Source organism: Macaca fascicularis, chromosome 2 (genome assembly GCF_037993035.2).
Source record: "Macaca fascicularis isolate 582-1 chromosome 2, T2T-MFA8v1.1".
In the NCBI taxonomy this organism is placed as follows: Eukaryota; Metazoa; Chordata; class Mammalia; order Primates; family Cercopithecidae; genus Macaca; species Macaca fascicularis.
The window spans coordinates 157,583,241-157,598,567 of NC_088376.1; the positions used below are offsets into that span (position 1 = coordinate 157,583,241).

A 15,327-nucleotide genomic window follows, 5' to 3' on the forward strand; every position below is an offset into this window, starting at 1 on the left:
TATATGCGAAAACACTTCCTGATGTGCTGTTTAGTATCACAGAATGGAACCTGTAGTTTTTATCCACCGGATTTCAAACACTCTTTTCGTAGAATCTATGAAGCAACATTTCTGAGACCATGGAGTCCTATTAGGAAATAACAAATATCCAGTCCTTAAAAGTAGACACAAGCTATCAGTGAAAATGCTTTTTGATGTGCTGTTTCCTATCACAGAATGAAACCTGTTTTTGATTCACCAGCTGCTGAATACTGTTTTCGTAGAATCTACGAAGTGACATTTCTGAGCCCATTGAGGCCTTATGGGAAAAAATGAATATCCAGGCCTAAGAAATAGATACAAACTATCCGTGAATATGCTTTGTGATTTGCTGTTTCATATTACAGAATGGAACATGTGTTTTGAATCACCACGTTCCATCCGTTTGTAGAATCTAGGAAGTGACATTCCTGAGCCCATTGAGACCTATTAGGAAAAAACAAATACCCAGCCCTAAAAACTAGAAACAAGCTATCAGTGAAAACTCTTTGTGATTTGCTGTTTTATATCACATAATGGAAGTTGTGCTTTGATTGAACAGGTTCCAAACACTCTTTTTGTGGAATCTACGAAGCGACATTTCTGAGCCCATAGAGGCTTTGTAGGAACAAATGTCCAGCCTTAAAAACTAGAAACAAGCTATCTGTGAAAATGGCTTGTGATGTGCTATTTTATATCACAGAATGGAGCCTGTGTTTTCATTCACCAGGTTCCAAACCTGCTTTTTGTAGACTCTACAAAGTGACATTTCTGAGCCCATTGAAGCCTATAAAGGAAAAAATGAATATCCAGTCCTAAATACCAGAAACAAACTCTCTGTGAAAACGCTTTGCCAGATTGGAACCTGTGTTTTAATTCACCAGGTTCCAAACACTCTTTTTGTAATTCTATGAAGTGACATTACTAAGCCAATTGGGGCCTATTAGGAAAAAAATATCCAGCCCTAAAAACAATAAACAAGCTATCTGTGAAAATACATTCTGATGTGCTGTTTAATATCTCAGATTGGAACCTGTATTTTGATTCACCAGGTTCCAAACACTCTTTTTGTAGAATCTAAAAAGTGACATTTCTGAGTGCATTGAGGCCTCTTAGGAAAATACAAGTATCCAGCCCTAAAAATTAAAAAGAAACTATTTGTGAAAACACTATGTGATACAGAGATTTATGTGTCAAAATTATTCCATGAATGTTCTGCATAGTTTTACATCGTGAAACCAGGTATTTTATCTTTTTTTCCCACCCACCGTACGGCCGTATTTCTTTGTGTGATTAAACTTTATGAGGATTTTTCATGATAGTTATTTAAAATTCCTCCTACCTCCTTTCTGGGTTTACCAAAGAGATGTCTATCTCCATGTATTCCCTGTACTCCATGGTCAGTAAAAGACACTTTCCTCTTTATTCCTTTGCTAAAACAGTAAGGAATGCCCTCATAGAAAGGGAGGAGATGTATGCCTTTTTTTTTTAATTATAGAAGAAATTCCCTAAATACAATGTGCTATCCTGCAATGGATCTTGGAACAGAAAAAGGATGTAAGTGGAAAAACTGGTGAAATCCAAGCAAGATTTGTAGTTTAGTTAATAGTATTGTACAGATGTTAATTTCTTAGTTTTCATAAATGTACCATGGTTATGTAAGATGTCTAAGTAAAGGGTATATGTGAGAATTGTCTCTACTCTTTGTAACTCTTCTTTAATTTGAAATTATTTCAAAATAAAAGTTTAAAATAAGTGAAGGAAAATCATACCTGTAGAAAATTTAGAAGATACATAAAAGCATAAAGAAGTAAAAGGTACACACTTAAAAATAAATGGAACACTTTACATATTTTGCACATCTATTTCCCATGGAAAGTAACAGTCCAGTAACTACCATATAGTATATACTTAATAAAGTCTAGGTCCTTTGCACTTAAGGCCATATTCCTTTGAGAATTGGACAAAATGAGTTGTTCCATGAAATAACCAAAGATTTAGAAAGGACTTGGCAATGAAGATTCCTAAGGGGAATATTTTGGCTCCTGAAGATCTTCACCTGGCAACAACAGCCTGGCTTCCTTTCTCCTTTCTCTCAGTTTTCCTTCTTTGCCCTTTCTTTTTTTAGACAGAGTCTCACTCTGTCACCCAGGTGTAGTGGTACATTCTTGGCTCACTGCAACCTCTACCTCCCAGGTTCAAGCGATTCTCCTGCCTCAGCCTCCCAAGTACCTAGGATTACAGGCACCTGCCACCACACCTGGCTAATTTTTATATTTTTAGTAGACAGGGTTTCACCATGTTGGCCAGGCTGGTCTTGAACTCCTGACCTCAGGTGATCCACCTGCCTTGGTGTCCCAAAGTGCTGGGATTTCAGGCGTGAGCGACCACGTCTGGCCCTTCTTTGCCCTTTCAACTCCTAGTCACTTTCTCAGAAGGAAGAAAAACATAGTAATAATTTGGATGCTTTTTCCAGAGCAGTCATTACCAGTTGTGGCCTCGTTACCTTCACTTGTTTTGTTTTGTTTTGTGAAATGGAGTCTAGTTCTGTCGCTCAGGCTGGAGTGCCATGGCATGATCTCGGCTCACTACAACCGCTGCCTCCCAGGATCAAGCGATTCTTAGGCCTCAGGCTGCCGAGTAGCTGCGATTACAGGTATACGCCACCATGCCTAGCTAATTTTTGTATTTTTAGTAGAGACGGGATTTTGCCATGTTGGCCAGACTGGTCTTCAACTCCTGACCTCAAGTGATCTGCCCACCTTGGCCTTAAAAATTGCTAGTATTACAGGCGTGAGCCACCATGCCCAGCCACCTTCACTTGTTTTGATGCCTAGCTTCTCACAAATCAGAAGAAACACCAGTTTTATGACACCAGAGTTCCCAAAATTGCCTGGTTAAAAGGGAGGCAGATGCCAGTATTAGAGGAAGGACAGAGTCCAAAATTAGGACAGAGGAAATAATAGATGGACAGGAGAAAACAGAAAACCCCTCAAAGTGCACCAAAAAATACAAAAAACTTACCCGGATGTGATGGCGGGTGCCTATAATTTCAGCAGGAGGTTCACTTGGACCCAGAAGGTGGAGGTTGCAGTGAGCCAAGATCGCGCCACTGCAGTCCAGACTGGACAACAGAGCGGGACTCTGTCTGAAAAAAAGAAAAACAAAAACATTTTTAACTGTTTTAAGAAATCTGTTTTAAGGAGTCCTCCAGGTGATCCAGTTGCAAACTCAAGTTTGGAAACCCTGCCATAAATTCTTTTGTGTGTCTTAACTGATAAAATCCCACCAGTGCTCGTCTTCCACCTTACTTACACCTTGGCAGCTAAGCTCTGCTGGAGAAAAGCACTCGACTGGGTATTAATTGGTATCATAAATTCAGTCACCAGCCTCAGCTGGGTTCTGCCCAGCAAACTTACCTTTCTCAAGATGCTTATTCTCTTACTCTCTTAGGGTGGCCAGATTTAGGAAAGACAAAAAAAAAAAAAAAAGAAGGATACCTAGTCAAATTTGAATTTCAGAGAAACATACTACTTACCATAAAAAATTATTTCATGTTAAACTGAAATTCATATTTGGCTGGCCATCCAGATTTGTCGTTGCTAAATCTGGCAACCCTCACTAAGAAAGATATGTAGTCCTCAGGGCAGGCCATTTGGAGGAGAGCTGGAGGTGACATGGGAGAAAACCAGCATGGACAACAGGGAGGGAATGCAAGCCCTGTCGGTCCTTGTGGCTCTGACCTTGACGGTGTGGATATCCTGCTGAAGCTGGGACCTTTTGTCGCAGAGCTAAACACATACACCTGGCCCAGAAGTCAGAGATGCTGGAGGAGAAGTCGGGGCAGCTGCAGGCCTGGCTTTGGCTCACACCAGTGAAGCAGGCCAGTAACTCAGTGACAAAGTGTGTGAGCTACACAATGACTGTTGCTTCACTTCTGCCCTCAAAATCTGCCACAAAAATCTCTCTGTGGACCATCCTAACTGGAAACATGTCGGGAAGGGAATTTGGGGAAATGTAGTTCAATCTAGGCAAGGTGACACATTATAATGTCATCATACCTATTACTCATTTTAAAAAGAGACTTGAGGTCGAGTACCAGGGACAAATGAATAATTTGCACAGAAGAAATAGTTACCCTTGGGCCGGGTGCAGTGGCTCACACCTGTAATCTTAGCACTTTGGGAGGCTGAGGTGGGTGGATCACGAGGTAAGGAGTTCGAGACCAGCCTGGCCAATGTTGTGAAACCCTGTCTGTACTAAAAAAAAATACAAAATTAGCCAGGCATGGTGTGCACCTGTAATCCCAGCTACTCAGGAGGCTGAGGCAGGAGAATCGCTTGAACCCGGGAGGCGGAGATTGCCCGTGAGTCAAGATCATGTCACTGCACTCCAGCCTGGGTGACAGAGCGGGACTCTGCCTTAAAAAAAAAGAAAGAAAAAAAGAAAGAAAAAAGAAAAGACAAGACAAGAAAAGTGAAATAGCTACCCTTTGTTGAATGCATATACATTCAACACTTCTTATCTATAAAATACACTTTACATAAATTTTGCTTATATAGATGACCTCTATACAAACTATACAGTTTTGTATACAGGTATACAAAACTATACAATTTTAGTTGTAACAATGCTTCAATGCTGGTATTATTAATAGCATTTTATAGATGAAGAAACTAAGAAAGAAGTGGAAAAATTTGCCCATGAACATACAAGCAAGGGAAAGAGCTGTTATTTGTAGTCAGGTCTCTCCAAAGCCTATATTCCTAACCACTGTACACTGTGTTATCTGGACTCCCAACAAACTGTAGACTTCCATTTCATAAGCATTAAATCTGCAGTCTCCAGGCCACCTGGGAAACCTTCACACATTGCCACTCCTCTGTGATTTTCACCTGACACCACTGGTTTGGGAACAAGTTCTTGAAGTGCTTGTTACACTCCCTGAGAACTCCCTTAAGTTGGAATCCCAGCCCTTCCACTTAGTAGTTGGATGGCCCTGGGTGAGTTACCTAACTTTCATCAGCCTCACCCTCTTCATTAGGGCAGTTAATTCCCACCTTATGAAATCGTGGGAAAGATCAGATTACACTAATGCCAAGAAAACATCTGATACAGCCTGACTGTCCTAGACATTCCACCAGTAAGAGTTTCCCGCATTCCTTAATGAATTCGCCACCACTTCCTATATCCAGGCTGAAGACCCTTTAAATTATACCTTTCATCCTAATTTCTTACTCTTCCTCCAGGTCTGTATTTCCTGTTTCCCACTTGGAGACATAGCAAACCCCCAATCATCTTACATCTGAGCCATGATTCCCAGTTCTTTGTACTCTCAATGCCACTTTTGATGCCATCTTTTAGTCTTTTAGCTTACTTCCTTAAAATCATCTCCATTTCCCTCTCCCTCTGCCTTGCTCAGACATCATGCACGCAGCATGACTGTCTTTCCTGAGCCACTGGAGAAAAGAACTTTCCATTTGTAGCGCCATATTTTTAAAAGAATGTTGGCAAATCAGTGCAGATTGATCAAGGTGATGGGGCCTGGAAACTGGCATATGCCAGAATGAGTTTGGTGGGGGGTGGGGTTTGGGGGTTTTGTTTATTTGTTTGTTTTTGTCTTAAAAGCAGAAGTCCAAAGTTTGTCAGTGGGAAGAGAAGGTCCTTTGCTCTGTGTCCTTCAAAGTGCAGATGTGATCCATAGAAAGTGAATTTCTGTTCAACATAAGGAAATGTTGAGGATGAGAGTCCCAGCCAATGAAGCGAGTGTGATCACATGAGGGTCTCTATCTTCCTCACCTACTTTGCTCATCCCATTGAAATGTATGAGGCTCTCAGCAAAGACCGATTCACCATCTGCTATAAGAATTAAAGAAACAACTCACCAAGCTTCAAGCATGTGCATAGTAGCACCTTTATTAAATGACCCTAGACCCTCTAGAATCATATGCAATCCATTTTGAATCTGTTTGAAACTAGTCTCGCCAGCACGAGTGATGTGTAGCCTAAAGCCTACCAATGGCAAAGAGGAGTTTACAGTTCCTCTCTGAGCCAGCCAGAGACTGAACTCATAATATTGCCCTAAATAATAGTCTACTTCTTTGCTGTAGCTATAGTGCTTTCAGTGTTCAGCTCGGATAGCCCCAGTTTCAGACCAGTCTTTTTGTTTGTTTGGTTTGGTTTGTTTTTTTTAAATAGAGATATGGGTCTCACTATGTGGCCCAGGCTGGTCTTGAACCTGGTCTCAAGGGATCCTCCCACCTTGACCTTTCAGAGTGCTAGGATTATATGTGTGAGCCACTGTCCCTGGCCCAGTTTCAGACTGTTAATGGTCGTTATATTAGTCAGCTTGGGCTGCCATGACAAAATACTACAGACTGGGTGGCCTAAACAACAGAAATTTATTTCTTGCAGTTCTGGAGGTTGGAAGTCTGAGATCAAGGTGCCAGCTGATTTAGTTCCTGATGAGGGCTGTCTTCCTCGCAAACAGCTGCTTTTTTCCTGTGTCCTTACATGGCAGAGAGAAAGTGCACATGTGTGAGTGAGCTCACCTCTCAAAGGCCCCATCTCCAAATACCATCACATTGAAGGTTAGAGCTTCAAACATGAATTTGTGGGGAGGGGAAAAATATTCAGTCTGTATCCATGGTCTTTCTTTTCTTTCTTACCAAAGTCATATTAGGCCAGGTGCAGTGGGTCATGCCTGTGATCCCAGCATGTGGGAGCCTCAGATGGGCAGATCACTTGAGGACAGGAGTTCGAGACCAGCCTGGACAACATGGTGAAACCCCGTCTCTACTAAAATACAAAAATTAGCCTGGCATGGTAGTGCATGTCTGTAGTCTCAGCTACTTGGCAGGCTGACGCACAAGAATCACATGAACCTGGAGGCAGAGGTGGCAGTGACATGAGATCGTGCCACTGCACTCCAGCCTAGGTGGAAATGTGAGACTCTGTTTCAAAAACAAGCAAAGTCATATTAGTAAGACAGAGTTTTGTCTTTTTTGTTTTGTTTTGTTTTTGACAGGGTTTTGTTCTGTCGCTCTTGCCAGAGTGCAGTGAAACAACGAGGGCTCACTGCAGCCTTGAACTCCTGGGCTCAAGGGATCCTCCTTCTTCAGCCTCCTGAGCAGCTGGGATTACAGGCACATGCCACAGTGCCCAGGTAATTTTTTAATTTTTTTGTACAGATAGGGTCTTGCTATATTTCCTAGGCTGGTCTTGAACTCCTGGCTTCAAATCATCCTCCCACCTTAGCCTCTCAAAGTGCTAGGATGACAGGCATCAGCCACCTCGCTGATGTACATGGGCCACAGGAAGTTGGTGTGCTTCACACAGGCCGGAGTGACCGGCAGCATCTTCATTCTGGCTATTGCATGCCAGGGGCTGATGATGGTGCCTGCCTCCTGGATCATATTCAGAAGGATTCCCTTATGGACATTGTCAGCAACGTTGGCATCATGTGGCCACATGATTCAGCAGATCTGGAGGGTGGACAGTATCTCAGGTGGAGGAGAATGCAGGTGTCTCCAAGCCTTATCTTTTCTTTTTCTTTAATTTTTTTTGGGGGGTTCACCTTTATTCTATGCCTATGCCTATGCTTACCCAAGACCTTATCTTTTATTCCTTTGGGTTTTTTTGTTTTGTTTTGTTTTTTGTTTTTTGTTTTTTTTGAGATGGAGTCTCGCTGTGTCACCCAGGCTGGAGTGCAGTGGTGCGGTCTCGGCTCACTGCTACCTCTACCTCCCAGGCTTAAGCAATTCTTGTGCCTCAGCCTCCTGAGTAGCTGGGACTACAGGTACTCACCACCATGTCTGGCTAATTTTTGTATTTTCAGTAGAGACGAGGTTTCACCATGTTGGTCACACTGCTCTCAAACTCCTGGCCTCAGGTGATCCGCCTGCCTCAGCCTACCAAAGTGCTGGGATTACAGGCACGAGCCACCGTGCCGGGCCTCAAGGTCTTATCTTTTAAATAGCCCTTCTGCTCTTAAGAAGGTGAGAACCGAGTCAAAGGGACTTAACTGACTGAGTTGCCAACGGTACATGAAGGGTAAAGAGATCCTGCAATTCACGACCTGGGACCTCAGGCAAATGCAGATTGCTTAACCTCTATTGCCTCATCTATAAACTGGGGCCAGTAATGTTCATGGGGATGTTCGAGGGATTAAATGACTGAATAAATTTAAAGCAATTAGAGTAGCCTAGCATGAAGAAAGCCCTCAAAAATGTTACAATCATTACTTTCTTTAAATGAGAAGTTGGCCTTAGATAGCTTCCAATGTCCACCCTCTACAGTGTTTTTGATCATCTTGTGGGTTTTTTTCCTTTTCCCCTCACTTTGTGAGCCTGCCCTTTCCTATCCATTTCCATAGCTAGTCCCCTGGTCTAGGGTTACATTCTTATGCTTGTTGGGATGAAACAAAGGAGAGCTTCCCATTTTCCCCCAAAGGGGATCTCTCAAACACCCCTATGTTTGCAGCCCTTTCTCTTAACGTCTCCTTTCAGCTCCTCCAACTCCCAGACTGTGTGGTTCTGCACAACAGTGAAGAAATATTGAGGAATCGAAACAAGCTGAGGCAGGTAAGTCCCAGCCCCTCCTCCACTCAGATGCCGGAGGCCTGACACCAGTTAGGCTGGTGCACCTGCAGCATTCTGCCCTGGGTTTGCCTTCGATCCCACCCCTGCAGTCTAGCCACCAGGAAACAAAAAACCTCCTCTCTGGGTTTTCTAAGCCCTATCTTTTGGTCAGGGCAGATCAGAACCCAGGAAACCCCGAACTCCAGATAGGCATCTGAAGGGAGAGGTGTCTCCACTCTGCCTCCAGGTCAGGTCCTCGGAACTACGCTTTGCCCTCACCTCACCTGACTGGTGCAGCACATCCAGCCTCGTGCTCCTTGTTTTCTGGACAGTTTCCTTTTGTTGTGTTTGATTTCCTTCTCCCAAGTAGTCATCCAGTTTCCACAGTGAATCCTGACTGGCACGCTAGAGTGTACATTAATCTCTGAGCCTCCCCGGGTGAGTGCTAGCAGGCCTGAACACATACTTGAAAGGTTGTGCCTCCCTTGCCTCCTGTTCCAGCTTCCTACCATCCAAACTACACAAATCAGCAAGTACCTCTTCCATATTTGTTTTTTTTAGTTAGCAGAGTCTCGCTCTGTTGCCCAGGCTACAGTGCAATGGTACAGTCATAGCTCACTACGGCCTCCAACTCCTGGGCTCAAGTGATCCTCCCACCTCAGCCTCCCAACGAGTTGGGACTACAGGTGCCTGCCACTACACCCAGCTAATTATTAAACTTTTTGTAGAGATGGGATCTCACTATGTTGCCCAGGCTGGTCTTGAACTCCTGGGCTTATGCAATGCTCTTGACTCACCCTCCCAAAGCGCTGGGATTATAGATGTGAGCCACACCGTGCCCAGCCCACACTTTGAAGGGCAAGCAAGGTGTGGAATCCTAATTAGGGAAAAGGTGTCAGGCTGGTGGAATCAGGAGAAAGCAAAAAGAGAAAGCAGATAAGCTACAAGTCTGCCTTTCTTCACAGTCCAGGACACATAGCCCTCCTATGCAGATAACTCACACTCCTCCTGTGCCCAGCTATCACCAGACCCTTGGCTGATAGAAAATTGCAAGTTAGCTCACTGCAGCCTTGGCATTATCAGTATTGCACAAAGCCCTCTTCATCATATAGCATAAACACTATGCTATAAAATATCCAGCAAGCCTTTGTTTCTTTGCAGTCAGCTCGTCCCTTCTTGGCTGCCCATTGCTTTCTTGCAATGTATTTTCATACTTTCTCTAATAAATCTGCCATTCTTTTACCTACAACTGTCTTGGCAAATTATTTCACCCCCGTGCCACCAGCCCAGATAGTTGTCACTCACGCATGACACGAGGTACTAAATATTTCATCTTACAGGTAGTTGTGACCTTGGAGTTCTATGATTCATACAAACTGCACTTTGAGCAGCATCCTGTGAGAGTTTGTTAAAAATATAAATTCTCTGACCAACCCCAGATCTATTAAATCCATTTCGGGGCTTGGAGCCCAGCAATCTGTTTTCATAAGCATATTAGAATTTGAAAAGTGCTGTTTGTAGACAACATTGATGAGCATCGCTGTTATTCTTCTTCCTTCCCCAACCCTCAATAGCATGTCAGTTCTCTGAAGACAGGCCCTGTATTCTTTTATGTTCACCCTTACATCCCTACTACGTAGAATGTGTTTGGTACAGAGTCAGTGCTTAATAAATAATTTGTTCAAATAAGAATTTAGAAATTAACCACATCCCTCTTCCTAAGGTTTGTGTCTTCACTGATTGGCCAGACTCTTAAGTAGGGGGCTGGTGGGTGTGGAAAGGAAGACCTCATCCAGACTAAATTTTTGGTTCAACTTTGCAAATGCAGAGTGTGTGATCACAAAAGTCTTGGAGAGTTGGTTGGCTCATGGGCTTCTGAAATGTTGACCATTTTATACCCCAAACCCAAAGCACATCAGTCAAAATGAGCTGTTCAGATAGTGTGAGCAGCAAGCAGAAGAGATGCTAGAGCGCTGAAGCCTGTGGGTGGCCTCAAACTCACACAGCCCTTCTGCATCATACAACCTCTTAACAGGGTTCCTCAAAATAAGTTCATCTCATGCTTGTCCCCAGACTACCTCTAGAGGAGACAACGAGACAGGGCAGGCAGAAACAAACAACTTATGTTTAGGGGCCCCGCTAGAATGATTTAGTCCATTGATGTATCCCAGAGTCAACATCATTTTCTGCCACAAAGTAGGTGTTCAATAAATGTTTCTCTTTTTTTTAAGAGACAGGGTCTTGCTCTGTCGCCCAGGCTGCCCTCGAACTGGACTCAAGGGATCCTCTCGCCTCAGCCTCCTGAGTAGCTGGGACTACAGGCATGTGCCACCACGCATAACTTTTTATTTTTTATAAAGGGGGGGGGGGTCTCACTATGTTTCCTAAGCTGGTCTCGAACTCCTGACCTCAGCAATCCTTCTGCCAAGGTCTCCCAAAGTGCTGGGGTTACAGGTGTAAGCCATTGTGCCTGGCCTATATTTCTTAAATGTTTGAAGAAAAATAAGCAAGATACCTTTGCTTTATAATGCTTGTGCTAAAAAGCCAATATCCTCTAGAATTGATATACTCCCTTAGTCTTGTCTTTCGAGGACATCCTGGATTTTTTTTTTTTTTTTTTTTTTTTGAGACAGGGTCTCACTCTGTTGCCCAGGCTGGAGTGCAATGGCATGACCTTGGCTCACTGCAGCCTCCACCTCCCCAGTTCAAACGATTCTCGTGCCTCAGTCTCCTGAGTAGGTGGGATTACAGGCACCCACCACCATGCCTGGCTAATTTTTGTATTATTGTAGAGACAGGGTTTCACCATGTTGCCCAGACTAGTCTCGAACTCCTGGACTTAAGCGGTCTGCCCACCTTGGCCTCCCAAAATGCTCTCAAAATCGGCATGAGCCACCATGCCCAGCCTCATTCTAGAGTCTTGAAAAGACTCTACGTGAGTCCAGAATGCTGTGACCGAAACACGCATCTGAGCCAAGTGCCCAAGGTCTTAGCCTTCAGGGAAGTTCCTTAATTCTCTCTTAGCAAGGCAGCTGGGTTGTGGGGCCTGCAGCGTAGCTCACACTCAATAAGCCAGCTCAGCATAGGCATAGGGAGGTCACCATGCCGATTCCAGGAATGCTTGCATGTCACTGAGAGCCATTGCCTTTATTTCTCACTGGAATCCCACGATCTCCTATCCCACTGAGAAGCTCAAAAGACAATTACCCAGTACATAAAAACTGGCTTGGGGATTTACTGAACAGTCCTTGGAAAGGGGTCAGTGTTGACGTAGGATTGGCAAAGCAGCACTCTCTCCCGGGTTACCGAAACACACATCATCAAATAAGGGTGCAATCACAGTTATTGCACAACTTAGCAAAGCAAGAGCAAATCAACTATACTGAAGGAGAGGTCAAAGCCTCCAGGCTTCACATGAGGCACCGGCTGTGTGCCTGTGCCCCAGATGCAATTCAGAGGGGTGACAAACACAAGGATATTGCCATTGGCTATGGCCTCACAGGCATCAGAAAAAGATGGCTTTCCTAGAATCAGAAAAAGCCGCCTTTACCTGTGTCTTCTGTCAGTCACCCTTTTCCCCACACACAGTGTAGCCTGTCCCTGGGTTAGGGATTTGGACCCTAGCTCTCAGCTTGCCAGGGCCACAGACACACTGTGCTAAAGTGCCTAGCTTCTGCCTCAGGTTCTGTATGAGGTCCCTTCATCACAGCGTGCGTTCAGAGTTCTTCTACCCACCCTCTTGCTTCCTGGCGGCTCACTGCTAAATGACCCAAGAGAGACACTTAGACATTTTCTTTTTCTTTTTCTTTTTTTTTTTTTTTTTTGAGATGGAGTCTCACCCTGTCACCCGGGCTGAAGTGCAGTGGCACCATCTCAGCTCACTGCAACCTCCACCTCCTGGGTTAAAGCAATTCTCCTGCCTCAGCCTCCCGGGTAGCTGGGATTATAGGCATGGGCCACCACACTCAGCTAATTTTCATATTTTTAGTAGAGGTGGGGTTTCACCATGTTGGCCAGCCTGGTCTCGAACTCCTGACCTCAGGTGATCCACCTGTCTTGACCTCCCAAAGTGCAGGGATTATAGGTGTGAGCCACCACGCCCAGCAAACATTTTCATTACCAGAGACCCCCAGGGTAATTTTTATTTTATTACAAAAGACATTTTATATCGCACACAAGCTTATGGATTAACTTTACTTATTTATATTCCTTTTCCCCACACATGAGCAAAATTTCTGCCTGGAAATACTAAATGTTATGATTTGCCACAACTCTTTAGTAAGCAGTGACTTCTGCATGCTGCTCAGAGAGTCTCAGCCTTTCCCCGTGCACTCCCTAATGCGTCAGATCACAAGGACACTCCGTCCCTACTTGTCTCAAGTTCCAGACAGATGGAAGATACAACATCTCCCAACACTTTGCTCTCTTGCTTTGCTTCATTAAGCCCTAAGATGAGCAGCTTGTGAAACGACTTCACATGGATCAGTCCCAGGGCCTCCCCCAAGGCTGATACGATTTACTAAAACTAGGCCGGGCACGGTGGCTCACACCTGTAATCCCAGCCCTTCAGGAGGCTGAGGTGGGCGGATCATGAGGTCAGGAGATAGAGACCATCCTGGCTAACACAGTGAAACCCCGTCTCTACTGAAAATACAAAAAAAATTAGCCAGGCGTGATGGGGGGCGCCTGGCAGAGTCTTGCTCTGTCACCCAGGCTGAAGTGCAGTGGCACAATCTCAGCTCACTGCAGCCGCAACCTTCCAGGTTCAAGAGATTGTTCTGCCTCAGCCTCCTGAGTAGCTGGGACTACAGGTGAGCACCACCATACCTGGCTAATTTTTGTACTTTTAGTAGAGATGGGGGTTTCACCATATTGGCCAGGCTTGTCTGGAACTCAGGTCCTCAAGTGATCCGCCTGCCTCTGCCTCCCAAAGTGCTGGGATTACACATGTGAGCCACCAAGCCCAGGTGAAAGCTCTTTTTTTCCTGGCAAAATGTTCATGGTTTATTTATTTATTTATTTATTTATTTATTTTACTCTTTTAAAAATTGCAGGCTGGGCAACATAGTGAGACCTTGTCTCTATGAAAAAATTTAAAAATTGCATGGTGCATGGTGGTTCATGCCTATAATCCCAACAGTTTGGGAGGCCAAGGTGAGCTGATCACTTGAGGTCAGGAGTTCAAGACCAGCCTGGGCAACATGGTGAAACCCCATTTCTACCAAAAACACGAAAAATAGCCAGGTGTGGTGGCATGTGCCTGTAATCCAAGCTACTTGGGAGGCTGAGGCAGAAGGATCACTTGTACTCAGAAGACCAAAGCTGCAGTGAGCTGAGATTGTACCATTGTATTCCAGCCTCAGCAACAGAGACCTTGTCTCAAAAAAAAATGAAAAAGAAAAAAAAAAGATGTAAAATATATGTAATATAAAAGTCACCATTTCAATAATAGTCTTTCTTTTCTTTTCTTTTTTCTTTTTTTGAGACAGGATTTCACTCTGTTACCCAGGCTGAAGTGCAATGGTATGATCATAGCTCACTGCAACTGCAAATTCAAGCAATCCTGCCCCCTCAGCCTCCCAAGTAGCTAGGACTACAGGTGTACACCATCACTGCACCCAGACACTTTTTAAAAACCTTTTTGTAGAGATGAGGTCTTGCTATGTCACCCAGGCTTGTCTCACACTCCTGGCCTCAAGCCATCCTCCTGCCTCAGCCTCCCAAAGTGTTGAGATTACAGGCACGAGCCACCATGCCCAGCCAACCATCTGGAAGTATACAATTCAGTGGCATTAATAACCTTTACCGTGTTGTGCAACAATCACCACTATCTATTTCCAAACATTTTCATCACCCTAGACAGAAACTGTGTACGCATTAAGCAATAATTCTCCATTCTGTCTTCTCTGCATGCCTTGGTAACCTCTATTCTACTTTTTGTTTCTGTAAATTTGTATATTCCAGATATTTCATGTCAGGCCTCTGAGCCCAAGCTAAGCCATCATATCCCCTGTGACCTGCACGTATACATCCAGATGGCCTGAAGCAACTGAAGATCCACAAAAGAAGTGAAAATAGCCTTAACTGATGACATTCCATCATTGGGATTTGTTTCTGCCCCACCCTAACTGATCAATCTTCCCCACCCTTAAGAAGGTTCTTTGTAATTCTCCCCACTCTTGAGAATGTACTTTGTGAGATCCACCCCCTGCCTGCAAAACATTGCTCCTAACTCCACCGCCTATCCCAAAACCTATAAGAACCAGTGATAATCCCACCACCCTTTGCTGACTCCTTTTTCGGACTCAGCCCGCCTGCACCCAGGTGAAATAAACAGCCTTGTTGCTCACACAAAGACTGTTTGGTGATCTGTCTTCACACGGACGCGTGTGACATTTCACAAGTGGAATTATACAACATTTGTTGTTTTGTGTCCGACTTCTTTCATTTAGTGTAATTTTTTCAAGATTCATCTGATGTAGCACATGGCAGAACTGCATTCTATTACATAATATGACTACATAATATTCCATTGTATGCATATATCACATTTTATTTGCATTCATCTGTTGATGGACACATGAGTCGTATCCACCTTTTGGCTATTGTGAATAATGCTGCTGTGAACACTGGTGTATAAATATCTGTTTGAGTCTCTGATTCCAGTTCTTTTAGGTATACACCTAGGAGTGGAATTGCTGGGTCATATGATAACTCTATGTTTAACTTT

The 15,327-nt window shown here is 44.1% G+C and overlaps 1 protein-coding gene across 1 annotated transcript in view; it reads left to right on the forward strand.

Moving 5' to 3' along the window:
• LOC141409474 (uncharacterized) overlaps positions 1-14,952 on the forward strand; it is an 82,620-nt gene extending 67,668 nt beyond the window's left edge. Inside the window, exons 3-5 of the mRNA XM_074030232.1 lie at positions 7,046-7,183; positions 8,526-8,600; positions 14,562-14,952. The gene's annotated coding sequence lies outside the window, so the exon portion shown is untranslated. The remainder of the gene's footprint in view (positions 1-7,045; positions 7,184-8,525; positions 8,601-14,561) is intronic.
• Positions 14,953-15,327: the final 375 nt, after the last annotated feature.